Source organism: Rattus norvegicus, chromosome 11 (assembly GCF_021556685.1).
Source record: "Rattus norvegicus strain SHRSP/BbbUtx chromosome 11, alternate assembly SHRSP_T2T, whole genome shotgun sequence".
Lineage (NCBI taxonomy): Eukaryota > Metazoa > Chordata > Mammalia > Rodentia > Muridae > Rattus > Rattus norvegicus.
Window position 1 is genome coordinate 56,341,128 of NC_141544.1, and position 25,458 is coordinate 56,366,585.

The 25,458-nt window shown below is 40.8% G+C and overlaps 1 long non-coding RNA gene and 1 other non-coding gene across 7 annotated transcripts in view; one reads left to right on the forward strand and one right to left on the reverse strand.

Moving 5' to 3' along the window:
• LOC148002574 (uncharacterized) overlaps window positions 1-22,233 on the reverse strand; it is a 186,915-nt gene extending 164,682 nt beyond the window's left edge. For 4 of the 6 annotated variants that reach the window (XR_015633390.1, XR_015633396.1, XR_015633392.1 and 1 more), the window contains exon 1: window positions 3,913-3,967. This is a non-coding gene — a long non-coding RNA (uncharacterized LOC148002574). Of the gene's footprint in view, window positions 1-3,540; window positions 3,673-3,912; window positions 3,968-21,960 lie in introns of those variants that run through there. The other 2 variants (XR_015633394.1, XR_015633395.1) reach the window with 2 other exon arrangements.
• LOC120095745 (small nucleolar RNA SNORA17) lies at window positions 2,505-2,637 on the forward strand. Its single transcript, XR_015633799.1, has one exon. It is a non-coding gene; the product is annotated as a small nucleolar RNA SNORA17 (small nucleolar RNA).
• Window positions 22,234-25,458: the final 3,225 nt, after the last annotated feature.

Sequence of the window (25,458 nt, forward strand, 5' to 3'; positions counted from 1 at the left end):
TTACTCACAGAATTTTAGGTATTTCCTGTTCTCAAGGGCAAAGAAATACTGCAAAATCAACATTTTTTTAATGACATTTCAGTACTGTCTCTCTTGGCTGAAAAGAGAGAAAGTAAGAGAAAGAAATGAAAGGGGGAAAAGGCTAATTAAGCATTTTCAACTCTTAATAGTTTATTTCTCAGCAAACCTTTAAGCCAATTTGTATTCTGGGTGAACAAGGTTGTCTATCCTCCTGGTGACAACTTATGAATAAATTAAACTAAATACATCTGCTTTCTCTCAGATTAATGCTTCCTTGATTACTATAAAACAAAACCGAGTCCTAGCATTTCCACTTCAAAATGAAGCGCCTCTTAATTCAGTTATCTGGCACAGTTGGGGATAAAAATCTATTTGCTACTGCTCATCTGGAGTATAGTCTGAGATAAGCCCATCTGAACTGTGGCAGAGCCTAGTGTTTATTAAAGTCTGTGAAATGAATTCACATTGAATATGATCTCTTGGTCTGAATGTTGAGTATCAAGCCAGCATAAACTTAAGCTCTTCTGGAAGAAAAGTTAAGACTTTCTCTCAGTTCCATGTACCCTGCACCCTCCCAATCACCACTCCACAGCACATACACATGCACACAGAATTTTTCCTCTATCATACTGCTCAGAGGGCTAAAGGACAGGATTTGTCACCCTGTCTTTTTCCTGCTCCCTATTCTGTTCTACGACGGGAGTCATAGACACTGACCCTTGCAAACTATCTCCCCCCGCCCCAAGTTTCCAGTGTATTTATAGCATTAGGTAATGAGTGTTAACTAAAGAGGACACTGAAAAGCCTGAATACTTCTGACTCTGCTTACGCAGGCCTCAACAACAAAAAAGGCCAGCAGTAGTTAGGAATCTCACAAAAGTTCCCCTTTGGTGTCGACTGCTATGGCTTCCTTCCTTGTTAATACATAAGTTGCTTCTCTGGCGTTCTATTGGTTTCTCAAGACTTCTGTTGTAAATATAATGAAGTTTCTCTGTGAAATCTCCATTGTTTTAAATCTGTTAGATAGTTTTGTTTTTTTCTTCTTCTTTTTCTTTTGTTTTCTTTTCTTTTTTGGGGGGGAGGGGTTGGATCATGACTAATGCAAATAGTTTCAAATGATAACACATTGTATTATCTCTCACACTGACCTCATAGAAACTCAAACCCTGTCAATAAGTAGAAAGTAAAGGGGTCAGGGTGCCCTCTTCCCACATGTCCTCTGAGGTTCAGCCTCTCGACGTCCCATGCTGTTCTCTATAGGTTGCAGCCTGGGTCATTCACTCCAAAATGAAAGTGAATCTGGCTAACACCAGCCACGACACTCCTTGCCTCTGCTATAGATAATTTTGGCTTTTCCTATAATTAGAACAATCCAGTCCCCAACCTAGTCCTTAGTACTAGAAGGCAGCTTTTCACAATAAAGATAGGAATCGTACAGGGTTTGCGATCCACCTGACCTTCTGAATCAGACACTATCAATGCTTTAATCTGATGGCCGATCAGTCGTCTGTGGCCACAAACTTCCGGGAAGAAGTTTGGTGCCTTAGAGCTGCCACACAGTACTTTAAGGAGTTTATCTTCAAACTCAAAAAGCTCTCTTATATCTTTGGCCCTGGGAATTCCAACACGCCAGACATTAGATCTGCTTCTCGAAGTTCCAGCATCCAAACTAAAGGCTGCAAGAGCAGACCTTCTCCAGCTCTTCCCGATCTTCCCAAAGGACCCCCTAGAAGCCCTGCCAGCCATATGCTCCCTCTTTTCTATAACAAAAGGAGAATCCCTTGAAACAAATGGGAGTCATCCTTTTTTCTGTTTTCTCGGCCTCTTAATCTACCTTTTCTTCCATTCTAGGACAAAACGAAGCATCAGGCAATATCAGCATACATGAACATCCTTAGTGATGAGTAAGGAACAGTCTATATTCCTGCACACCCAGAGAGACAAACCTGCAGATACAAGTGGCACATGCTAGTTTAATTGTACACCCCACATGCCATAGAACAACTTGGAAAGAAAAGAAATAGGCCTGTAGTGGATCAACAAGAATAGGTCTCTACACACACCATTGACCAGTCAGACAGGCCATAAACATGAGGGTTCAGAGAGACAATCAGTGTCTAGCCTGAGACATCACATGGGGATTTGGGATTCTGGCATGTAAATTGGGGTGAGGTGGGGAGCATGAACAGCCACTCCGTTACACTCACAGATTCAAGAGCTTCAGTAAATTTATTGTCCCTTCTCCTTGGATCTTTGTTGTGTCTGTTCACTGGTCCTAAATAATCTGTAAGAATACTCTGGATATATTTATTGTGAATAAATGTCAGTGACACAACTTTTCATATTACAAAAGAGTAGTGTTTAAATTCTGATTTCTGTAAGCTCAGTAGTTATTTTTATATTTATATTTTGCACTGCTTTCACAAAATGCTCTGGTTTCCTTTGTCCTCATGGACTCTGATCAAATTAAGATCAGCAATGTGCCTGCCCCTAGAGGCATTTGCAGGTATGGCTGCTGTGTCACATGTAAGTCAGAAGGTGGCAGAGAGGAGAGAGGCTATGATTACTCTCAGCATTCTGACTTATGGACATCTGAATAATTAGTAGCCTAACATTTCCTTGAAAAGCAAACATGAGACGACCTCCACTCCACCTGACCAGGCAGGCCCAGGCAGGATCCCAGAACATGGAGCAAGCTTGAGACCAGAAGAACCCTGCCTGGGACCATGGACCCCGGAGGGGAATGAGACAGACAGAGCAGACCCTCCAAAGAGTCTTTTTCCACTTGGAAAAGCCTGCTGAGAAGCAAGCCTGAGACAACCACCAGACCAGTGCCATCGGGCCTGGACAAGAAGTTAGCCTAAGACGACCACCAGTCTGGCACCCTGTAGGCCTTGGTGGGTAGATGGTGTCCGAGATGACCCCTTCCCGGTGCCATAATGCACAAGCAGAATATAGCATTTCTGAGACCACTGCAGATACTCAGAGACCTCCAGGAGCCACTAGGAGGAGCAAGTAAGTGGTGGAGAAATAGAAAAGAGGGGGTGTGGGCACACTGAAGTGAGGCAGAACTGGACATTCGAAGGTACTGAGAAGCAGCCTGATGTGAGTAGCCACTGATGAGACATAGGGTTCTGGCTTGTGCTGCCACTGGGGGCCATGTCTGGGTCCCGGATGTGCCAGCTCTGGACTGCAGCCCAGGAACATGTTCATGTCTGGGGGCTGTGGAGAACTGGCCCTACCCATCACCCGGGCATCCTGGAATAACTGACCCTGGGGATGTGAGAGCAGGAAAGCTGACCCCGCCCCTAGCCAGCTGCAGGGAGAGTAGGCCCTGCATGATGTGGGAATGGCGAGTGAGCCAGCCCTGGGATATGAGCTGGCCCTACCACTCGTCTTCCTTGCAGTGTTGCGGACAAGAGAGAAATACCTTCCTCCCCACTCTCCCCTCACCACCGGAGGCAGGTGGGAGACCTGTCCTGGGGACGTGACAGCAGGAGGGCACGTCCTGCACCTTACCTGACCAGCAAGAGAAGAGCTGACCGTACACGTGGGGTTTGCAGATGAGCCGGCCCGACCTCTTGTCTGCTGGGAGGTAATGTAGACATGAGGGAGCCCTCTGCCTCCTCACCCCTGTCCCTTACTATCTGTGGCAGGATGGAAAGCTGACCCCAGAGTCATGAGAGTGGGAGAACTGGCTTTGTCCCTCACTGACTGCATCACTCAAAGTTGGCGTCGCACCTTGCCTGGGCAGCAGGATAGAGATAGCCCTTGTTTCAAGGGTTGCTGGTGAGCTGGCCCTGTGTGCCTGAAAGTGGGGGAGTCAGGGGGCTGACCATCTCAGCTACTTCTCAGGCCCAGAGCTTTGAAATAGTCCACCCCAACATTTACCTCATGGAGGAACTGCTGGACTGCTTAAGGAGGCAGGGCCTGCAGATGGTTCTCCATGACACAGGACTACCACAGGATATCCTACCAGAGATAGTCCCAGTGAAGTTCCAGTGTCGATAAATTAGCAGAAGCCAGAAGCTTCGTACCAGACCAACAAGTTATTTCAATAAGCGTTTTCAAGAAGAGAAGTATAGACAAACAGGTGTACTGTGGGACACAGTATGAAATACTAGAACTTCCACAATGAGATGTTTTTTCTCTGTTATGGGGGAAGGCTGCAGGTTAGAGTGTGGGTGTTTGGGGAAGGGGGAAATGAGTGGGACTAGGTTGCATGAAATGAAATTCCCAAGAACAAATAAAAGGCTTTAAAAAAAGTTCAGCAATGTGACAGACAGCCCTTGTAAAGGAGTTTGCTTCTCGTTTCAGAAGAGTCGTTTAATCTTGTGACTTAGCACTCAGACTAGTTCTCATGTGTGCTCTCTCTGCCTCAATGAATTTTGCTTTTACTACCATTGATACTCTGATACGATAGTCTAACCCCAACTCTGACTTTTAATAAACACATATCTAGAATATTTTATTAACTGCCCTGCATGTACATTTAGATTATGAGAAAAAAATGGCATTCATAATAATGTGAAGAACTTCCGGAGTGGTCTCTATGAGCCACGATTTCCATATTAGTCCTTTTTTGGGGGGAAAAACAAGTCTAGGTTGCATACTTGGAATGCTTTCACTGCGAAGCCTCGCATGCCAAGCTAAATCCGCTTGCTGCTTCCCTGATCAAATCTCTGAGATTTGTGAAGGACAGCAGGCATTTTCAACTGGTCAGCCCCTGTGTGGAGTCAGATGCCTTTATCCTAAGCTTTAAGTTCACTTGTGCAAAATCCGGGCCCCTAAGCTGTGGACAGCTTTGCGTCAGCTAGATTTATGTGGGCACAATCTCCATCACTTGGCTTGACAAATCATAACGGCAAAGCATACATCACTTTTGAACTCCATAGGTAGCCGTCCTTTATTTGCTTTGGTCTCTTGAAAGTAGTAAATCACTCTGGTACCCCCAAGCGACTTGACCAAAGGCCACAGTAGAACATTAGGAAAGCAAAGGAAAGCGATCTCTGCTTCTACTCTGCATGCCTAAGGAAGAATAAAGTTAAATATCATAAAGGGAGGCAGAGAAGAGGTTTAGAGTCAGACAAACATAATTCTGAATACTGGCAGCTCCACACACTAGCTAGAAAATCTCGTGTTTAAAGTTTAGCCTCTGATCTATGGTATGTAGATACCAAGGCCTGCAGTGTAGTAGCACTGTGACAAGCACAATCTGTCCGTAAACCAGCAGCCATAACTGTTCATATCCTCATGTTCTGAGTGAGAATAATAAGCAGATTTCTGTAACACAATAGAACATGAGAAAAAATAATATGAAGCTGGGGTCCCATAGCCGCACAAACAACTCTTAAACTCAGTGGCTCTCACACACAGGACATGAATCTGGGGAAGGGATTTGCAGGAGGAGGTGTGGAAGGACGTTAAAGAGGGAGGATTATTGGTAATTAGAATGGACTTTATATATGTAGAATCAAAAGTGTCAAAAAAAACAAAGCAAACTAAAGTTTACAAAAGGAAAGAAAAGAAAATATTAGGTGTGACTGTAAAGGGGTGGAGACTGTCCATTGGATGTTTGCAACAGAATTCTGCAGTCCCATGTGTGAAAGTCTGTACTCCTTCCTGGAAACTGAAACATCACAATACTGAAGTGACACACACATACCAGGAAGTTCCTGTACTTGCCATCTGCAGGACAGTCACATCACTGAATAAATCTATGATTTGACCTGAACCTTTATACCACATAAGGAAAAAATGCTCTTTGCATGTAAGTGACGGAGACTGCAATGCCTAGCCAGGCTGTGAAGAGGATTCAGGGCAGCAAACTGTAGCACCTCCATGGAAGTCCCATGCATACAAGCCCAGGGATCAAGCCTCAGATAAACAATGAGATGCTGAAAAGCTAGGTGCCGCCATCTCGCTATTTAACCATCTTGGTTTTCATTTGTGTTAGCTGATGTTTAAGGCAAATTTCCTACTTAATTCTAATCCATTTTCCTCTTGATCATGAGGGTGTCCATCTGTAGGACATTTATATTTATCTAAACAGTCATGAGCTCAGTCTACTAGATAGGGACTTTAAAGAAAAAAGCTTGCAAAAATTGAAAAGACTGCCACGTCCTTCTCTTCAGGCTCTCAGGACAACTATACATATCTTCAAATGTTTTCCCTCAAATGCTTGTCTATAACCTCCATACATACACTCTGTGTATATAGTCCATAAATGCTTCTGAAGTTTCCGTGAAGACTAAGGTCCCATTCTCTCAGCAAACTGACAGCATCATACATTTGTTGGAAGAGAATAATAATACTTTCTAGTCATTAGAACACATCATTGATATAGATAGCATTTCCAGTAGACTTTTGCTTTAGCACCCAACAAGGACTCAGGTTTGTACTCACAATGTACCATAGCTTGCAATAGATAAACAGCAGAAATGCCACCGTTGGGGGGAAATTAGTGCTTATAGTCAGCAAGCAATAGGTGAAATCATTTTTTGAGATACAGCTCCTGAAACGTCACATTTTAAGTCCTTCTCCCAACTAAAGTTACAGAAGTGTAGATTTTATTACTATTTAATCAGAGCTCTAATGGTAGCAAGTGTCCATAGTCTGATCCTCAACACCAAAAGAGAAGTGAGAGACAGATAGGGACAGAAAGTCAAAGGGACAGAGAGAAATAATTCGCTACCTCTAACATCTCTAGCTTTCTCTAGAAGAACTTGAATCGTAGTTTCAAGAGATTTTTGACCTTTTTGCCCAAAGAATCATGGCATTGACTAAGCCAATCTCCATCCTATGCTGGGGGAAGGAGGAACATTGATGGGAACGAAGAAGCCTTTAAAGTGTCAAACTGGAAAATGGATCAGCCAAAGTGAAAGGCATTCAGGTGGGGTATTATTAGACAAGCATCAAAGGACACTCTGATACATCAGAGATCTAATGAGTAAGTGGTTTAGAGCCCAAAAGCTGTGATTAGACTTCGAAGCAAAGCTGTGCCTGCTCATGTTCACCATAAACATGCAAGACCGTGTGTTGATGACATGTAGAAAAAACTGAGGCTGATTGCAAAGTGGGGGAAACTTGAATCAACTTGTGCTGAAATTCATTATTTGAGGGGAAATAAATGAATAAAGCTTTTCCCCTTGTGCCAGTGGTCATAAACATTGGTACTAGAAATTCTTTACACAGCAACATCACAAAACATGCTAGGTTCCCTAAGCACAATTTTAAAGGGAATCCATGACTGGGAATTCCAATCTATTGCCTGCTTAGGGGAAGTCCAGAGATGGCTGTGCTATTAAATGCAGTCTGCACTTGGAGTTCCATACCAAAGCATGCTAACACTGCCCCGAAATGTATATCAGTTAAAACTCTAAAGCCCAACTAGACTTCCTATGTCAAAAACCATGGGGGTGGGATCCAAATCTGCATTATAAATTTGTTAGCCAATGTCCTAAGACTTCCAGTTAAAGCTTGAAAAGTAAAGGTATCTATCTCGTATTCCACTCTCTACGACTCTGAATAAAAACAGGGAGATTTCACCTTGAGTTATATTTAGCTATTACAATAGCAAATTCATTTTTTATAGGAATGAGTTTATTGGATTATTTTATTTATTACATTTCAAATGTTATCCCCCTTTACCATTCATAAACCCCCTATCCCATCCCCCCTCTCTCTTCTTCTATAAGGGTGTTCCTCCACTCATCTACTCACTTCCCCATCCTGACATTCTCCTGCACTGGGGTGTCTAGCCTTGGCAGGACCAAGGGCTTCTCCTCCCACTGGTGCCCAACAAGCCCATCCTTTCCTACATATGCAGCTAAAGCCATGGGTCAATCCATATGTACTCTTTGAATGGTGGTTTAGTCCCTGGGAGCTCTGGTTGGTTGGTATTGTTGTTCTTATGGTTGCAAACCCCTTCAACTCCTTCAATCCTTCCTGTAACTCCTCCAATGGGAGCCCCATTATTAGTTCAATGGTTGGCTTCGAACATCAAATTCAAAATGATGAGGAATATGGTGAGACTTGGTTTCAACTGAGCATAACAGACGCATGCCTTAACAGACCTCAGGCAGAGAATGGAATTCTACAAAGGAAGAGGACACTGCCCTAAGGTGCAGCAATCACTCATTGCTTGTTTGAAATAGCAAGTTGTGCAGAGTGGTTGTTTTAAAGTCACAGTTCAAAGGGGGTGAAGTAAGTTTAATAAGCATTTATTTCCCAAGACATTGCTATGGAAGACAAATAAACTGATAAGCCTATCCAGGAGGGAAATAAACACAACTGTCTCCTGACAGAAATTTTAGAAAGGAAATTGAAGCACAATCATAACAAAGATTTGTGCTGCCCACACTTGCTTTCCCCCCAACTGCGTTCTCAGACTATTGTTTAGCAAATAGGTATCTCTAGGAGAATGGCCTTGTTTACAGATGAGGAAGAAGTTCAGAGACAAGTTGTTATAGAATAGTATTTACACAACCACAAGATAAACAAAGTAATTTAAGTGACACACAAAACTACATGGAACAATTGCAAAAAAATGTACAATTGCCTCCAATACTTTCTATAATATCTTTCATAATATTTTTATCGATTATTTGGGAATTTCATATTATGAACCCCAAGCACCCTCACTCCCCAATCCTCTAAGATCCACCCCAAACCCTATGACTTCTCTGCCCTCCCTTCCCAACAAAAAGAAGGATAGAAAAAAAAGGTTCAATTTGTGTTGCCCATATATTTACTGGAGTATGGTCAAGCTCCAGGTGGCCTGCACTTTAAAGAAAACAGAGTCTGTCCCCACCGTTACCTTGAACAGAAGTCATCCACTGTGGAGAACTACATTTCAACACCCTTGTCATTTTTTTAGGAGTTTTCTTCCATGGCTTTCTGTCTGTCTAGGCTGTTACTTTTTGGAGTAGGGGGAGAAAGGGTTAGGAGTTGTCACAGAAGCCTTCTATGCCCGTATTTCTTAACCACAAGTCTGCAGTCATCAGTACCATGGCAAAAGTAGATTCCTTTTCCTATACAGCCAGCAGGGGCCATGGATCCTGGACTTACATACTGTCTCTGGTGACAGCACGAGCCACAGATGTGAACATGGTCTCCAGAGGGAGGACATAGACTTTTGCCACTGCATGGGCCATAGACACCACCAGAGCCCTCAGTAGCAGCACAAGCCAAGGACATCAACATGACCTCAGGCAGCAGCACAGGCCATTCACATCAACATGGCCCCAGAAAGCAACATGGATGGCCCACTGACATCAACATGACTTCAGGCTGCAGCACAGAGCAAAGACTTCTGTATGGCCTTTGATAGTAACATGAGTCATGGACATTAGCATGGCCCCCAGCTATAGTAGGACCACTGATCCTGACATGGCCTTCTGCAGAAACGCAGCCTGGTGACATTTCCATGGCTTCAGGGTGCAGCACAGACCATGGGCACCAACATGGCCTTTGGTGGTAACTTAGGCCAAGGACATCAACATGGCACCCAGCTTCTATAGACCTCATGAATCTCAGACTTATCATGGCCTGGGACAGTGGGCCACAGATACCAAAGTGTCCTCCAGGGGCAGTACTGATCATAGGGGTCTTTCCAGGCAATCCAATCCTGGAAATGAAACGTTCTCCATCTTGGACATACTATCCTTGCTCAGAATCAGGGTAATTACGTGGCTGGACAGAGTGTTCAGGGGATGAGTATACGCCAGCTCTAAGCTGCTGCACACCACCCTGTCTGCCCTACTCAGCAGTAATGTGTTCCCCCGCCCACCACACCCCTCTCTTACATCTGTCATTGCCTTCATGTTCCCAGTTCCACCTCTCTTTATACATATACACATACACATACATAACATACACATGCACATGCACATACACATACGTATGCACACATAACCCAAACAGCTCAAAACCTCTGGCCTCTAAAGCACCATAAAAACTGGACCATTGCAGAAACTCCTCAGATTCCCTCTTGTTTCCCAGAGTCAAGGTGATCTTGTGGCTAGGCAGGGTGTCGGTAAGAGGGGATGAGGATGGGGAATAGGTTCTGTACAAACCCCTGCTGCCGCACACCTCCCTTTCCTGTATGTATGGTGCCTAAAGGCTCACCAGATTTGACCTTTGTGCTTAAAGCATTCATGCAGCTACAGCACCCTCTGTGACTCCCAATAGTGTAAGCAGCATGCTGATGGGCTCAGGACCAGACCCTGTCATCAGTGCTGGGTGCCCCATGGCTCATCAGCCATGACTTTTGTGCTTGTAGCCTACTAGCTGAAATGTGGCAGCAAAGATCCATCATTCCTTGGAAAGATAGGATATTTTTTATTTACATTTCAAATGTTATCTCCTTTCCCGTCCATAAGCCCCTATCCCATCCTCCCTTCCCCTTCTTCTATGAGGGAGTTCCCCCACCCATCCACCCACCCCTTCCCGCCTCCCCACCCTAAGACATCTCATTAGGGAATTGATCAACTGATGCCTGGTTAAGAAAAACAAAATTCCAACATACAACCAAATACAAAGACTTGTATCATGATATAGAAAATAATTAGGAGGTGCTAGAATAACCCAAAGGAGCAAGTAAGAGCAGAAAACTGGTGATGCATTTGAGACAGGAGGACAAAGGAAGGGATGCTATTCTTGCCTTCAGTGGGACAAGAGCTGTGCTCACCAAGGGTGCTAGGGTACAGCAGGTTGCCTGTTGGAAGCCTAGCCTTGGGTGGAACTGGAGGGAGGAGTAGAAGCAACCAGATCTGTTTCCCAGCAGCAAGGGGAAAGACTCTCCCAAGTGTCTGCCCGGTTCTGACTTCCATTATTGTTGCAGTCTTACCCACCAGGCAAACTTAAATAAAAGCCAAGTGGTGAGGACACATAAGACTATAGTTTGCATGTTGTCCTACCATGACAGCTACAGAGGAAGGGTATCAGCTCTGAAATCAAATGGATAAAGAAGTACTAACGCGATAATAAGACAAGAAAAGACAAAAGTTTCAAAACAAGAAACAGCTTTGTTTCTATGTCACTTACCACACTTTAATGAGCTATGTATATGTCACAGGTAGGACAGGAATATTGTACATAAATGATACATAAAAGACAAGGTTCCTATTCATTCTGTAATCTCAGCTGCTTGCTAAAAAGGTAACTATTGCCATTTATTTTTTGCTTATTTCTAAAAACTTGTCATGACCAAAATTAATACATATTTTAAAGATATATTTATTTCATTTTATGTTACTATTTGCTTGTATGTACATATGTATACATGTGCACAGTGTCCACTGAGGCCAGAGTTCTGAAACTGCATTCATTAAAAGTGAAATGACTGCAGTTGCCTTTGTCCTTCAAAATATAACCACAAAACAGGAGAAGGGCAGAGTGGTTGAATTTTAAAGAGCAGGATGGTTTTAAATGCCACTTTTTTTGTTTGTTTGCTAAGAAATCTGAAACCCTGGAGTGGGAGTCACAGGTGGTAGTGAGGCTCCATGCAAATGTTGGAAATCAAACCTGAGTCTCCTGCAGGAGCCGCAAATGCTCTCACTAGCTGAGCCATCTGTTTAGCCACCAAAAAATGTTTTTACATGCACAAGGATTATGTGGGGGGACAGGGGATAGAAGCATCAGTTTCTGTCTTCTCTTTTACTATAGATATATGTTGTGTGCTTGTTATAATTTGATTTTCTTTGGGTCTCCATTTGGGGGGAAAAGTCTCCGTTTAATGAACAAATAGGTTTCTTTCAGACTCTTTGCTGTTAAAGCCAATTGTCTTAGTTAGGTTTTTGTTGCGGTAATAATAATGAAAATAATCAGAAGTAACTTAGATAGACAATGATTACACTTCCCTATTGCAGTCCATCACAAAAGGAAGTCAGGGCAAAAACTCAAGGAAGGAGCCTGGATGCAGGCACTGAGGTTGAGCCCATGGCTTACTCAACCTGCTTTCCATATAACCCAGAAACACCTACCCAGAGGTGGCACTTGCCGCAGTGACCTCACACATCAATCAACAATCAAGAAAATGCCTGATAAGCTTGCCTATAAGATAACCTTATGGAAGCATATTCTCACTTGGGATTCCCAAATGACTCTAGATTTATGTCAAGTTGACAAAAAATCCATAAACAACCAACCAGAACACTAGTACAGTACAAATATGAAGGAATGCTTATAAAACTGCTTGTCCCGTGTCTTTCTTCCATTTTTGGTATTCAGTTAGCATGTGTTAGGCTGGAGGCACTATAGCTAAAAGCAGAGCCTAAGTGGGATATGGGAATTAGAAGTAAGACCCTGAAATACGGAGCTCGTTCCACTTACATCTCATAATCAATGTTATTTATAATTCATATCCACATGTATGGGAATGTTTAGACTCCAGATGTTGCCAACATGTGCATCTTTGCCCCCAGGCAAATGTACATACCAATGTTCTTAGGAGGCCATACATAAATAAGTCCTGATCCTCTCTGTCTTAGCCAGGACAACTCACTTGCCTCCAAACAGTTGAGAGCTTTTGAGGTAACAGACACATGATCTTCCATTAAGTCTTAACCTCTGATATCCTCAGATTTCTTAACGAATACAAAACTAAGTGGCATTTTAATCTAGTCTGCCCTTTAAAATTCAACACGTCTGCTCTTCTCGTGTTTTGTGGTTACATTTTGAAGGACAAAAGCAATCCCAGTCATTTTATCTCTAGTGAAAGAAGTTTCAAAATAAGGGCAAAAATCTCTGGGTAGGTGGGGGGAGAACATTGCCTGATCCATGTAGTTTCTCCATGAATCTTATGAAGAATTAGAGAGAGGTTCCTCACTTCTCTTCCCAGAAAGATAATGACAAAAGAAAGTGTTAGAAAATGAACGTGATGACACATTATAAATTTAGGTATCTGTTACTTTTAATGTTTTCAAAAAAAATAAATCACAGCTAGCTAGCTTTCACAGTCCCAGAAGCATAAGCAGGCTGCCAGAGGAGAAAAAGCATCAGTGGTCTTACCTAGCTATGAATTGCAAGACCAACCGCTGGTCAAGATCTGCCCCTCTTTCCAGTTAACAGTGGTGAGTGTACAGACTAGGAATGTGCAAAGTGCCGAGAATTAGTGACAGATGAGAGATGAGTCCTAAACAACACATTTATAGCATTCCCTTTAAGACTCAGGGAACATTGAAGAAGGTAGGCATGCAGAATGTAAAAGCCAGAAGACAAAGCCATTGCAGTTATGAATCCTAAGCAACTGTAGACGCCTGCCTTGGGTCTGCAGAAAAATGGACCATCAACAGTCAGGCATCAGTGGGAGCATCTCAGTAGGCTTTATTCCTTAGTGCTGAGATATTTGCAACAGACAGATTCAGGGGAAAGGGAAGTACGTTGCCAGTGTACCCTCTGGGGACCTACCAGGTTCCAGTGGGTAGTTTCTAACCCAATGGTTACACTGATGTTCCTGCTAAATGAAACAGGTGACAGAACCAAACCGAATGCCATGAATATTGGAAAGGGACTGGAAGCAGGAAAGTGGGTTTGATAGAGATGGGAAGGGAATGAGAGTGAATGAGATCTGTGCACATCATGGACACGTAGGAAAACTCATTGAGAAAATTTTAAAATTTAAATAATGAGCAAAGGTTCTGTAAGCAGTCAATGGGAATGGTGTGGAAAACTGTATACTTAAGGAAGGAAAAAGTGTCAAATTTTGGACATGATTATGAAATTTTCAAAATGAAGAGATCTTAGTAGAAACATGCTGTTGCTGATGAAAAGTCAAACTCTGAATATTTGATTTGTCATAGCTGTCTTTACCTTTTTTAAAAAATGTTAAACAGCATATATTTTAATAAAGGATAAAACAAAACCAAAAATCTAATTAAAAAGGTGACTTCAAAATGATGATATTCTTCAGCATATTAAAATTGTTCAATTAGCTTAAAAAATGAGACTGCTTGGATCACTAGCACGGGTTATGAAAGACAGTGAGCTCTGATGCCTTTGGACATCATTGCCAAAGATCAGGGTTAACCTGAAGGATCTTTACCCTGGATATGTGAAAAACGTAGGCTCCGCTTTGGGAAATGTTGGAATAAAAAAGCAAGTGAATTTGCAATGAATAGTAAGCTACTCTTGGTTTGAAATCATCGGTATATTAAGTGCAGTGTTCTAGAAGACATTAAGGATTATGCTGGCGTTTTACTGACTTACAAAGGCTTTTTAAAGGCCACGAGGACACAGAATTATGATCCCCAAGGAACAATTCTTCAATTCATTCCAAGAAAGTCGAGAATACTTCTGCTTAATTTTTTATTCAATTCTGAATCCCAGTTGTGCAAGAGAAAAAGGGCATTCCAAGAGCAAGTTCAGAGGTATTGAGGCATGTATAGATAGAAGAGCAAGACACTTGGTATGCTTTCTGATCTGATATATACATATGTATATATGCATATATATATGTACATATACATATATATATATCAGATAGCAGGGCAAAAATGAAGGGTAGGGAGGGAATGTGTCACAGATTTTGAGACATATTCAAACACTTTGGTCTCTTTAATATGAAGAAGCCACACTGAACTACAGAACCATGTGTTTCATCATAGCACATTCATGACCACATGTTAACAGAGAGGAAACTGAAAGGGACCCACCAGCATTGGCTATTTGGCTACAACTCAAACATTCTCTGCATTTCAATCTTCATTGTACCAGCGTGCAAAATGACACTGGAGTTATACTGTGTTCATACCATATTAAAATAAGCAGAAACTTGGCTATTTGTGTGTGTTTTTTAGAGACATGAATGTTACTGAATAAACAGAATGAACCCAAACCCACTCAGAGAGGTCTACATCTTTACTGTGCTTAACAGTGTTAATGGAATCTCATCCATGAAGTATATAGATAACATAGTCCCAGAGAAACCACAGACTTGTCCTAGTTCCACACCCTGGGCTTCTGGAACCAAAAGGAAGATTTAATTTATTTTGCAATCTATCCAGGAAGTGGCTGTCTTTCCTCAGCTGTGTCTCCTGCATTTCCCAGCCCATTGGCAATGTGATTCTTGTACACAGCCTGAAGTATTTCAAAATCGGTGTTCATGTTATTCTCAATACCTTCTTTATCCAATCTGCTTGCCCAACTCCACACCCATCCTTCTCCCCTGACCAAGCATTACTGACTGTGTGTGTATGATAGTGTATGATAGTGAGTGAATGTGTGTAAGAAGCAAGGGCTCTTCAATGGTCTATGTAATGGCGAAACAAGGAGAAGGGAGCAAATATGTATTGATCACCTAGAATTTATCAATCAATAGGATTAGTTTTAGATCATTAAATTGTTTTATGACACAGTACCCCAATGTAATCTTGCCCATTCTTACCCTATTTCTTCTGTTATACTTTGCTGAATTTATTAAAGGAATTGTTTTCTTATTTTTCTTATAAATATTTTCTTTAAATAATACTTATATCACTAAAGCAAATATCTCTCTCAGTCATCTCCAAACCCCTGTATATTATGTGTATAGATAGGTAGGTAGATAGGCAAGTTGATAGATAGATAGATAGATAGATAGATAGATAGATAGATAGATAGACAGACAGATAGATGCTACATAGATGTTGCATAAATTTAAATCAAAGAATTAAAACTCATGGCTATCATTTAAAAATCTCTTTTGACTCAAATTTTATCACCTATCATGGAGAGAAATTCACACTCAGGATCATTTTTTCACTTCTTTCCAGGTATTTGGCGATATAGAGTAATGATGCCCCCAAATCTCAGTTATTATTACATTGCAGTCATGACATCTTATATATGAGAGCTCAGGCACTGTTTAATGAATTAGAGACGAGAGAACATTAGGTACTGGATAGGTAAGAAGACCCAAATCATGATATTACAATCTGAAAGCCAAGACTATCATTAGTACAAGTCTTTCTGTTCCCAGGCCTTTCTCCTGCTGAGTAAGCTGACAAGCCACAGGGATCCAGTTTAATGATGAATGAGACCTAAAACTATTGAAACCAACATCAAAGATGAACTAGTGAGACTAAAGAAATAATTAAACATGAATTACTGCATTCTGGAGGATGAAACCTAGGCTATTTTGAACTTCAAAAATATAAAAATAGGTCACTAGAGCATTGGTATTTATCAGGCAGAACATCTTCAGACTTGATTGCAAAACCCTAACAGAAATTGCTGTCTAGTCCCTAAAGAATGCCTGACTATCATTCATTCTACCTACTACTAAGTCTACTGGAAATCTACTAAAGAGAAAAGGAATGATATTAGTGAGTTCAGGCACCAATCTGTGGAGCTGGGTGTGAATCATGGGCGTATCATGCTCTGACACAACACCAGGGGCAGACACCATACCTGATTTCAGTATTACCACGTCCCTCCACATTCTGACTGCTTTGGCAATGAGACAGGTAAAAAATGTTCCGTGACAATTCCCTAGATAGGTAACACTCGGAAGTTCAACTTAAATTTTATCTGAAGCTTAAGAGCACACGGCTACACTGCCTAGAAGCGAGCTCTGGAACAGAAGCAAAAAGGAAAAGCACACTCAACCCATGGTCTGTGAAAGCGAAAAGAAGCCAGAATGTGAGCAGCTCTCCTCGCTTAACCGTTGGAGACAAAGTGGCAGGAAATTGTGAGATTCCTCCCAGAGCCCCACTTGCGAGAAAGCCCATTTAGCAAATGGTAGAGTTGCGAGATCTGTTGTTATTGGTTTTCTTCCCTGGGAACACAGCACACTGGGGATTCAGCTGTACCACAAAACAGTCTTCTAAGCCCTCAGACATGTCAAGTGCAGACTGAGAACTGCTCCTCCTGGGTTTTCAGAGAGCCATAATTCCCTGTCTTGGCCCACTCAATCTTGGCACTCTCGGTTTGCTGGAGAAAATCTCTGGAAGCATCAGTTGAGGCCTTTGGTATTTTGGGACACCATTAGCTCAGCCTTACAATGTCTGTTCTGTACTTTTTTGCACAAGGAACCTGATGCCCACAGGACAAAGGTGACCAATCCAGGGAAGTCTTTACAAACAGTCTCCATGTTACTACTTACCAAAATTAGATCATGGTTTTAACCTTGACAAAGGTTCAATTCACCTCCAAAAGGAAAAAAAAGAAAATATTTTTACTTTAACAGGAATATAAGGTAATTCGTCCTGAATGTATTTGTCTAGGGTGAAAATTTCTCTTACATGCAAAAGTATATAACATTTACTGAGTGTCCTGCTACATGCCAAGCACCATTCCAAATTTTATGTGTATTAGTTCATGCAACTCCCCACAGAGCCACAATTAATCACTCTAGTAGATACCAGCATCATCTCTATGGTAACAAAAAAGAGGAATATCACATGTCCCTGAAACAGCAAAGTATACAAGTGCATCTTGAACCCACATACACTTATCTCAGCTTTAGATTCTCAGTGAACCTTAGGTCACATTGCCTTCCGCATATTCCCCAAGATGGAATGCTTAAAAGGTTCAAAGTAAGGGCATCGACTTTTATGCACTAGTTGTCTATGCTAGAATCTGTAAAAACCTACTTTTCTCTTTCTAGGATTCAACGATAGGAACACGGGCTTCCTCTGAGGATATAGAGGTCCTCATCTTATACAGCCTTAGCTTTGCTATATCACAGCAGGTAACAAGACCAACTATTTATGAGTAAGATGTTTTTGGTGGATACCATTCTTACTGTCAATGCTGCTTTGAAAAAATAGCCCATTAAGCATTGTAGCCACTCCCATTGAACACTGTACCAAAAAGTAAAAACTGTACCAGGGTCTTTTACCCAGAAGGAAAATGATTACATTTACCTCATCTCTGGAAACGATATTTGCTCCAAATTACAGGGTTGTTTAAGATAGAAAAAAAAGCCTAGAAAGGTATGAATTCAATAAAAATCAAATATTCTGGCAATCGGGCTGAGTGTTCTTATGCCTTATTTCTGTGTAGCAAACCTTCCAACCAATCAACCAAACAAACAACAACAAAACCAACCCCAACTCATTTTATTCCCACAAAAATACAGCCTCAAGAGATATGGACACGATATCTATCAACTGCTTGATTTGAAGGGGCAATAGTGTTTCTTCATTGACTAATTAAACAGAGATATGCACAAAATAACAGAATGCATCATGTTTTAAAAAACTTTACTAGTTAAAGCTTAGGCATCTGTGTGACAAAAGAGTCAGAAAGGAGAAGACAGAGGCAGAAACAGAGAAGGTCAAGATTGCCTGTGAAAACGAGCAAATCCTATTTTTAGATTTAAAGGGGGCCCTTACATGGTTTCTCAAACCTGAACTGGTTTTTCAAATCAAGACACTGGGATAGAAAAAAAATGCAAAATATTTAGCCAAAACCATATAACTATTTAACTACTGAAAGACAAAGTTGAGACTAGTTTTTTTGTTTGTTTGTTTGTTTGTTTGTTTGTTTTAGTTTCTGTGTGTATCTAGTCATTTTTCAGCATCCTGTGTTGTCTAGTGGCAAGACTGCATTGTCCTAGCATTTGATAATGGTTCTAGAACTGGCTCTGTTTGTAGATAAAAATGTGGTGCCTGAGAGGCAGGGATCATGTGCCCTAGGCTCTGTGTATTTCACACTAGCGCAGCTCAGTACGGGACCTTGATAATTTTATGAGCGTTCATTTCCTCGTAATGTGCCACTGACTTGTGACAGCCTGTCTGGACATGTAACAGTTTACTTTGTGCTCACTTGGACTAGGAAGAGTCTTCTAAGGCCCATGGTTCAACTACAATCTGGCCCACTCACTCTGGTTTTGCTTATGCTCTGGGGCACAGTTCTAAGGAAACTGGTCCTAATGCCAATTGTTTTCACTAGTCATGCGCACTGGACATCCCACATCCCGAAGAAGACAGGACACCCGCTTCTCATAGGGTTCACTCAAGTTGTGAAAAACCAATGGGCAAAAGCCTATGAAGCATGAATATATCAATTTTACGATGGTAAATTAATCATATAAACACTTTTACCTATAGCATTTTAATAGAAGTCCAGTTTTATAGAATAAAAAATTATCAGTAAGAGAGATTGGGTGCCACATACAACGCCTTTGGGTAATGTATTCTCAGCTTCGCCTATTATAATTCAGTAATAAAAAAAACAAAGAAAAACATTTTCTACTTTCTCTTATAATTATTGTATAGCTGATTATGCTATTTATTAGGGAAGATCATTAATTCCTAATTTTATAAAATAACGTTAATTACAGCTTGTGCTTGTGAGTTACACAATCGAATTGATTTCATATTATAATTACTAATATTTATGAGAACTACTTCTCCAAACTTTAGTGGTAGAGTACTTTGTGGAATTTCATATTCGTTTCCATGAGTACTCTATATATTGTTTTAAGGACTCCTAAACTTTGGTGATTCTGGTTAAGTCTTTTCTTTATGTTAATCAGGATCCTGCAACAGTTCTCAATCTTTTAGCCGAGTAGGTTGCTCTTAAGTTTCTAACTTGCTTAGCACCAGTCTATAAGTGGTTAAGTAAGGCAGTGGATGTCAGAAACACCTCTGAAATCAGCCATTAACTCATCCTGAGTCAGAACAGGCATCCCAGAACCTCTTTACATACCTTAAACCCCAAACTGATTGGAGGTTGAAGAAGAGTCATATTGACTGGGGCAAGTATTATGATATTTTATTATTTATTCTTAACTATTTATTTAGCAATAATATTTGGTGCTATTTTGTTGCTTATTATTAGTAATTTCTTATTAATTATCTAAAATTATCTTTACTAAATATAATATCTACCACTGATGGAGTATGCTAAATCTCACACTATGCCCTTTGTGTGAGATCCCTCACTTCATTTTTATTCTACAGAATGTTGTCTCTGATATTATCCTTATTTTATAAATGAGATATGCTTAAACCTCCAGGATCTAAGTCATGTCGCACAATTAAGAGAGTCAACAGATGAACTCAGGCTCTCTGAATCCAAGGTCAAGATCCTAACCTCTCAGAGTAAGTAGGTAAATTATATATGCATATGTAGTTTATATATACTAAGTGTAAATACATACATACTAAATGTGTGTGTATACATAATACATATCATTTCTTAAAATCCTAATAACCAGGAGCTGATATTACCTAAGAAACTAAATGGTCAGTTTCAAACACACACCTTCAATTTATCTATACCATCTATATCCACATATCTCTATCTCTTATCTCTATATCTATGTATGTGTATAATATATATGTATACATAATATATATCATTTGATAGATCAGGTCCTGATGTTATCTGGGAAACTAAATGGTCAGTCTCAAATAAACACTATATATATATACATACATATATATACACATAGGCATATATATGTATATTAAGAGAGTCTTAACATATATATTATTATATATAATATTATATATATGATAAAATAAATCAAGAACTGACATTACCTGGGAAACTAAATGGTCAATTTCAAATGGAGAAATTCAAGAAAACTACAAATGATCCTGACAAAATATTGAGCCTCTACTAAGAAGAAAAACACCAAGAGAAACAGCAATGGATCATGTTATGGTACCATTACATTTGTATGTTAAAGTTAGAAGTGGGAAGAACAGGCCCAGCATGACAACTCAGTGGGAAGAGGTGATATCTCTCTTGACATGCAGAGAGTCTGCAGAGGTGTGGAGGGAAGACGGCAGGCAGCAGCAGTGCTTAAGAAAAATATAAACAGAAATATTGCAGTGAAACCAATCTCTTCACAGTCATTCCATTATTTCCCTGTCCATGGAAAAGGTTCTTAAGGTACTTACACTCATTTACTCAGAGAGATTCTAAAATTCCAAATATACTCATTAAGCCATGTTTATAACTAAGCATGGTTCTTAAAATGCCACATTTATTTAATGTTTCACATTTAATAAATTCCTTTTATCATTCACTTTAATCGCTAGACAAACTTTTTTTTTCAGAGTCGAGAGGCTAAGTTATAACTTTCATTTTTTACTAGATGTCTAGATTCCAAGATTTAACTACTTCTGACCTAGATATTTTAGTATCTTCACCTTCTATTTCAGAGCATCCTATCCATAGTTCCTACCAGGAAGTGGTGAAAGGGAAAGGAAGGAATGATTCTTGGCCCACAGACAAAGTGGCCAGTGTTATGGAAGGGAGTTGATCAATTTGGTCCACCCAAGGTTGTCTAGGAGTGCGGACTTCCCTCGTGTACTAAGGAAATATTAATAGCTCATTTTTCACAGTGGTATGATTTATTTGCTCCACTTACATTTGGTAGCATTGTCTTGCCCCAGGCTTATTACTAAATAATACGGGAGCTAGAAGGAAATATAATAAGCAAGTTGAGAATGTGAAACATGTGGGGAGGTCAAGACACACTCCCACATGCCCACACAACACATGACTCTGTGGTTTCTTCTATCGCTGTGAACAAGACTGCCATTTCTGTCACCATCATTAATTAAAACGAACATTCTTAAAGCTCGTACACCATTCATTCATTGTAGGGCTAAGCAGGATTATTCCAGGCTTCAGCCCAAGTTCTCTAAAAGCCTAGCTGATTAAAAGGCATTAACATCTGTGTTTTGCCAACACTGATTATACTGATTGCTGGCAAGTGTTTTCTGCTCAGCCCTAACAAGAGAGCTACAGAAAAACTCAGTGAGCACAACACTTATTCAGAATGAACACCACTGACTGAATTACCTGCTCCCTCCTTGGCAAGGGACTGAGGCTAACTCAGTGTCTTCCAGGCACTTCGCAGAGCTGATACCTTGTGACTGATCAGCTGACAAGCATTCAGAAGGCAGCTAAGATTGAACAGCGAAGGCTGCAAAGCCTCCAGAGACTGGTGATGAATCCTAAGTAATGCAAAGACTAAAAACAAGCTGTTCTTACCTTTTACCCCCTGACTTTTTCCATCGACTCATTTCGTGTAAGTGGTGCTAATGAAAAGGGAAAGAAAGGGGAATTCAATTAGGTCAAATCTGGCGTGACAGAAGAGTGAGGCTCTGGGATTATCCGCAGAAATTCCCTGCCGATCAACATTTCTGCAGCATCTTTCGTCTAGCGGAATTAAGCAGGAAAGGTTAACTGAGGTTTGAATCCTTCTAAGCCTGAGGATCCCTTGCAAAAGAGCGCCTCTGAGCAGAAGGCTAACAGAATAGAAGGAATTTGTTAGGGATCCAACACAGCAGCCTGGAAGCTCCCTGCGGCCTGTGATAAGAATAAACCAGCAGAGAGTCTTTTGTGTTTTTATAACAAAGCAAACCCAAAAGCAGTGACTTGCAAGTTTGTAGCTGGCTTATCTAGCTCCCCTCAGCCCGCTCTGGCTGTTTCTTTTCACAAACAGAAAGTTACAACAACAACTTTCTTGGCCCTCTTGACTTGGTAGGTAAAAGGGTCTGTGAAATGTGGAATGAAATTCTCAGGTTTTGAAAGTGATACTCCAAGGTTAGGAAAATAAGCGACTTGATTGTTTTTGCTAGCTCCTTTAAACTCTGTTCTGTGTCACAATGTGCATCAGACTCCATGCAAGGAAACAGACAGTAAAGGGAAGATGTAAGACTCAGACCTGAGTTCTGCTTTAGAGGGATTAAACTGACACACACCTATGCTTGCCCCTACTGACCACTCCCATCAGTACTGTCATTAATGTCAGACATTACTATTAGGTACCTTGCAAATACTTTTGCATATTTTTTAACTGTCTTCATGGGCTTTCCAGTAATTCTTTAATGTAGATGGAACAGAAACCACTAAGACATACTAAGTATCACAGCGTTTTTCAAGACCAGTACCCTCGGGGTTGGGAATATAGCTCAGTGGTAGAGCGCTTGCCTAGCAAGCGCAAGGCCCTGGGTTTGGTCCCCAGCTCCGGAAAAAAAAACACGACCCTCGACCCTCCCTATTATCTCTCCACTTGTGGTCACCTAGCATTTGAAAAGCCCAGTCTCTACGGAAGGTTTGATGTGGATCAACTCCTTTAATCCTCACTACCACCCTATGCTGCTGATCTTGTTTCTGTTTTACAAATGAGAGAACTTGGTCAATTGGAGAATAGAATCGCAGAGTTGTGAGTCCAAGTCTAGAGTTCTTTCCATATTGTTTTAATAATAGAGTTAACAAAGAACAAAGGGAATGCTAAAGTTTCCGATTCATTTCAGATCAGCTTCCTCTAGACAGAAATAAGGCACGAAAGAGACCATGAAAAGAAAGCTCCATTTGCAGCCCCTTCCCAGAATAAAGCAAATATGCAATAGGCCGAAATATTTGCAAATATTTGAAAACTGGCCTGAGACTGTCATCTCTCTAGGCTTGAAGCTAAATGTAAAACATCTACTTCCAAACCTGCTACTGATCAGATAATGTCATTTTCTAAAATTCCTTTGTCATAAAGTCTGCTAATGTTGGGTCCCCTTCCATGACAAATAAGACTCTTGGTTTCCAAACTACCCTGGTTAGGGTACTACCCAGTGGGTCCTTGTGTGTGTCAAGTCTTAATGAGTGAAAGAATACTATAAAGGAAAATGGAGATGACAAAGACATTTTTTCTGCCATTTTGAAATATTTCATGGTCTAAATACCAAGACAAACACAAAGGATTACATGTTTAGTAGAGGTTATGATAGAAATTAATTTCTTTGGTTAGAAATGAAAACTCCCTGGGAAGAAAATGGCATGAACCTGAAGGCACATCACTAGTCTGATAAAAAGGTGTTATAAGAAGTAACAGGACATTCAGCTTGGGAAAGATCCATGTTCTCCCTGAGATGACTAAGATTTGTATCATCTATTCACAGGGAGGATGTTTTAGAGGAAACAGGCAATTACACAGGCAGCTTACCATCGAAACTGTCCCTTCAATCAGCTGAGCGTCTCTATACTTATAGGAAACTAGTTATTAATCCAGGAGGAGCATTTAAAAAAAACCCGGGGGTATCTCAGCCAGTTGTGGTCCTGCTTTCCTCTATATCAGGGAAGTTTGAAAGGACAGGAAAGATAAAAGAATATGGTGATGAATGGGTGCAGAGTATAGGGAATGCACTCTAAGTATAATACAACCACAGCATCCCAATGATTTCTTATGATTTCCTGTTTCTGGCATGAGGAATTCTCAGCACATTATCCGCATTCATTTAGAGAACACTGTATGTCATAGGGAAGGGCATATAGTTTAACTGGCTTACATCCCCGGTGTTCTGCTTAGAGTTGTTATTGCTGTGGGTGAGAGGCAAGTACACTAGAGTATCCTCTTCTTTTCTTTTAAGGGTCAGAATGCCAATCCCTAATTCACTTTAACAATTGCATAAGCTTCGGCTTGGAAGCGGTCAAGATGTCAACTAGCAGGATAGGAAATCAGCACAGAGGCTGAAAATGGGGCAAAGAGTGTCTTCCTACCGGTGACCTAACTGCTTCCTGTTTCCTTACAGAGATGCACATTGGCCTTTACCACCACGTTCTGTGTAAACACTTGGACTGCCCTCATGAAGAAGGTATGTCGGTTCATAACAGAAGGAAGAGGTACTGAGATAGTCAGTAGATGGAACTCCCAGGAAACTGATATGTTACCTCCTCGAACTGGTTTTTGTTAACCTTGCCTATAACATTGACTATGGGCTTTCTTTAATCTCTCCTTGGAGACATAAACTGAACGTGCAACCTCTTTTTTCATATCCAAAGGTGAAAAGAAAAAAAGGTTGTCTAAGCAAATATCAATGTGTAGCCACCATTAAAGACAAAAAGAAAGGCAAACTCAAAATAGGGTGCTTATAAGATAATGTGTTAGAGAGAAAGTTTGAGGGTGTCTATTTTTCTGGAATACTAAGAAGAGAAAGAACATCACATTGAGAAGAGGAAAGAAGACAGACTTTTCGGATCATCCAGAATGGTGATGGCTACTGGGGTAGGGCAGGTATAGTTGAACTATCTGAGTCGACCAGGCTTTTACAACCTCGAAAAATAATGGTCTTGTAATAGTCACCTATGTACATCTTAAGGAAGCTCAGCCATGATGACTGCAACCCCACTCTAACCAGTATTTCCAAAAGTGAGCATATACTAATGCTATGGTAAGAAAAGAGCAATTCTGGTCTTTCTACAGCTCTAAAAAAGTTCTATACAACTCTCACTCAAATATAATAAAGAAGTACAGATTTAGCTAAATGCTAATTACTATCCAAGTATATGAAAAAAATACCCTACTATTTGAGGTAAAGCCAATCTTTTTCAAATTTCTTTTATCTTCCTGTGTTGCTCCTTTAAGAAACAATGACAGTGAAATTATTTTTATCTTAGCCCAGAACTAACACAGTGGGCTTCCTTATTTAATGACAGCCATCTTTCTGCTGCCAAATGCTTCATGTCTTAAACGACTTGAATCTTGGCTGCAATTCT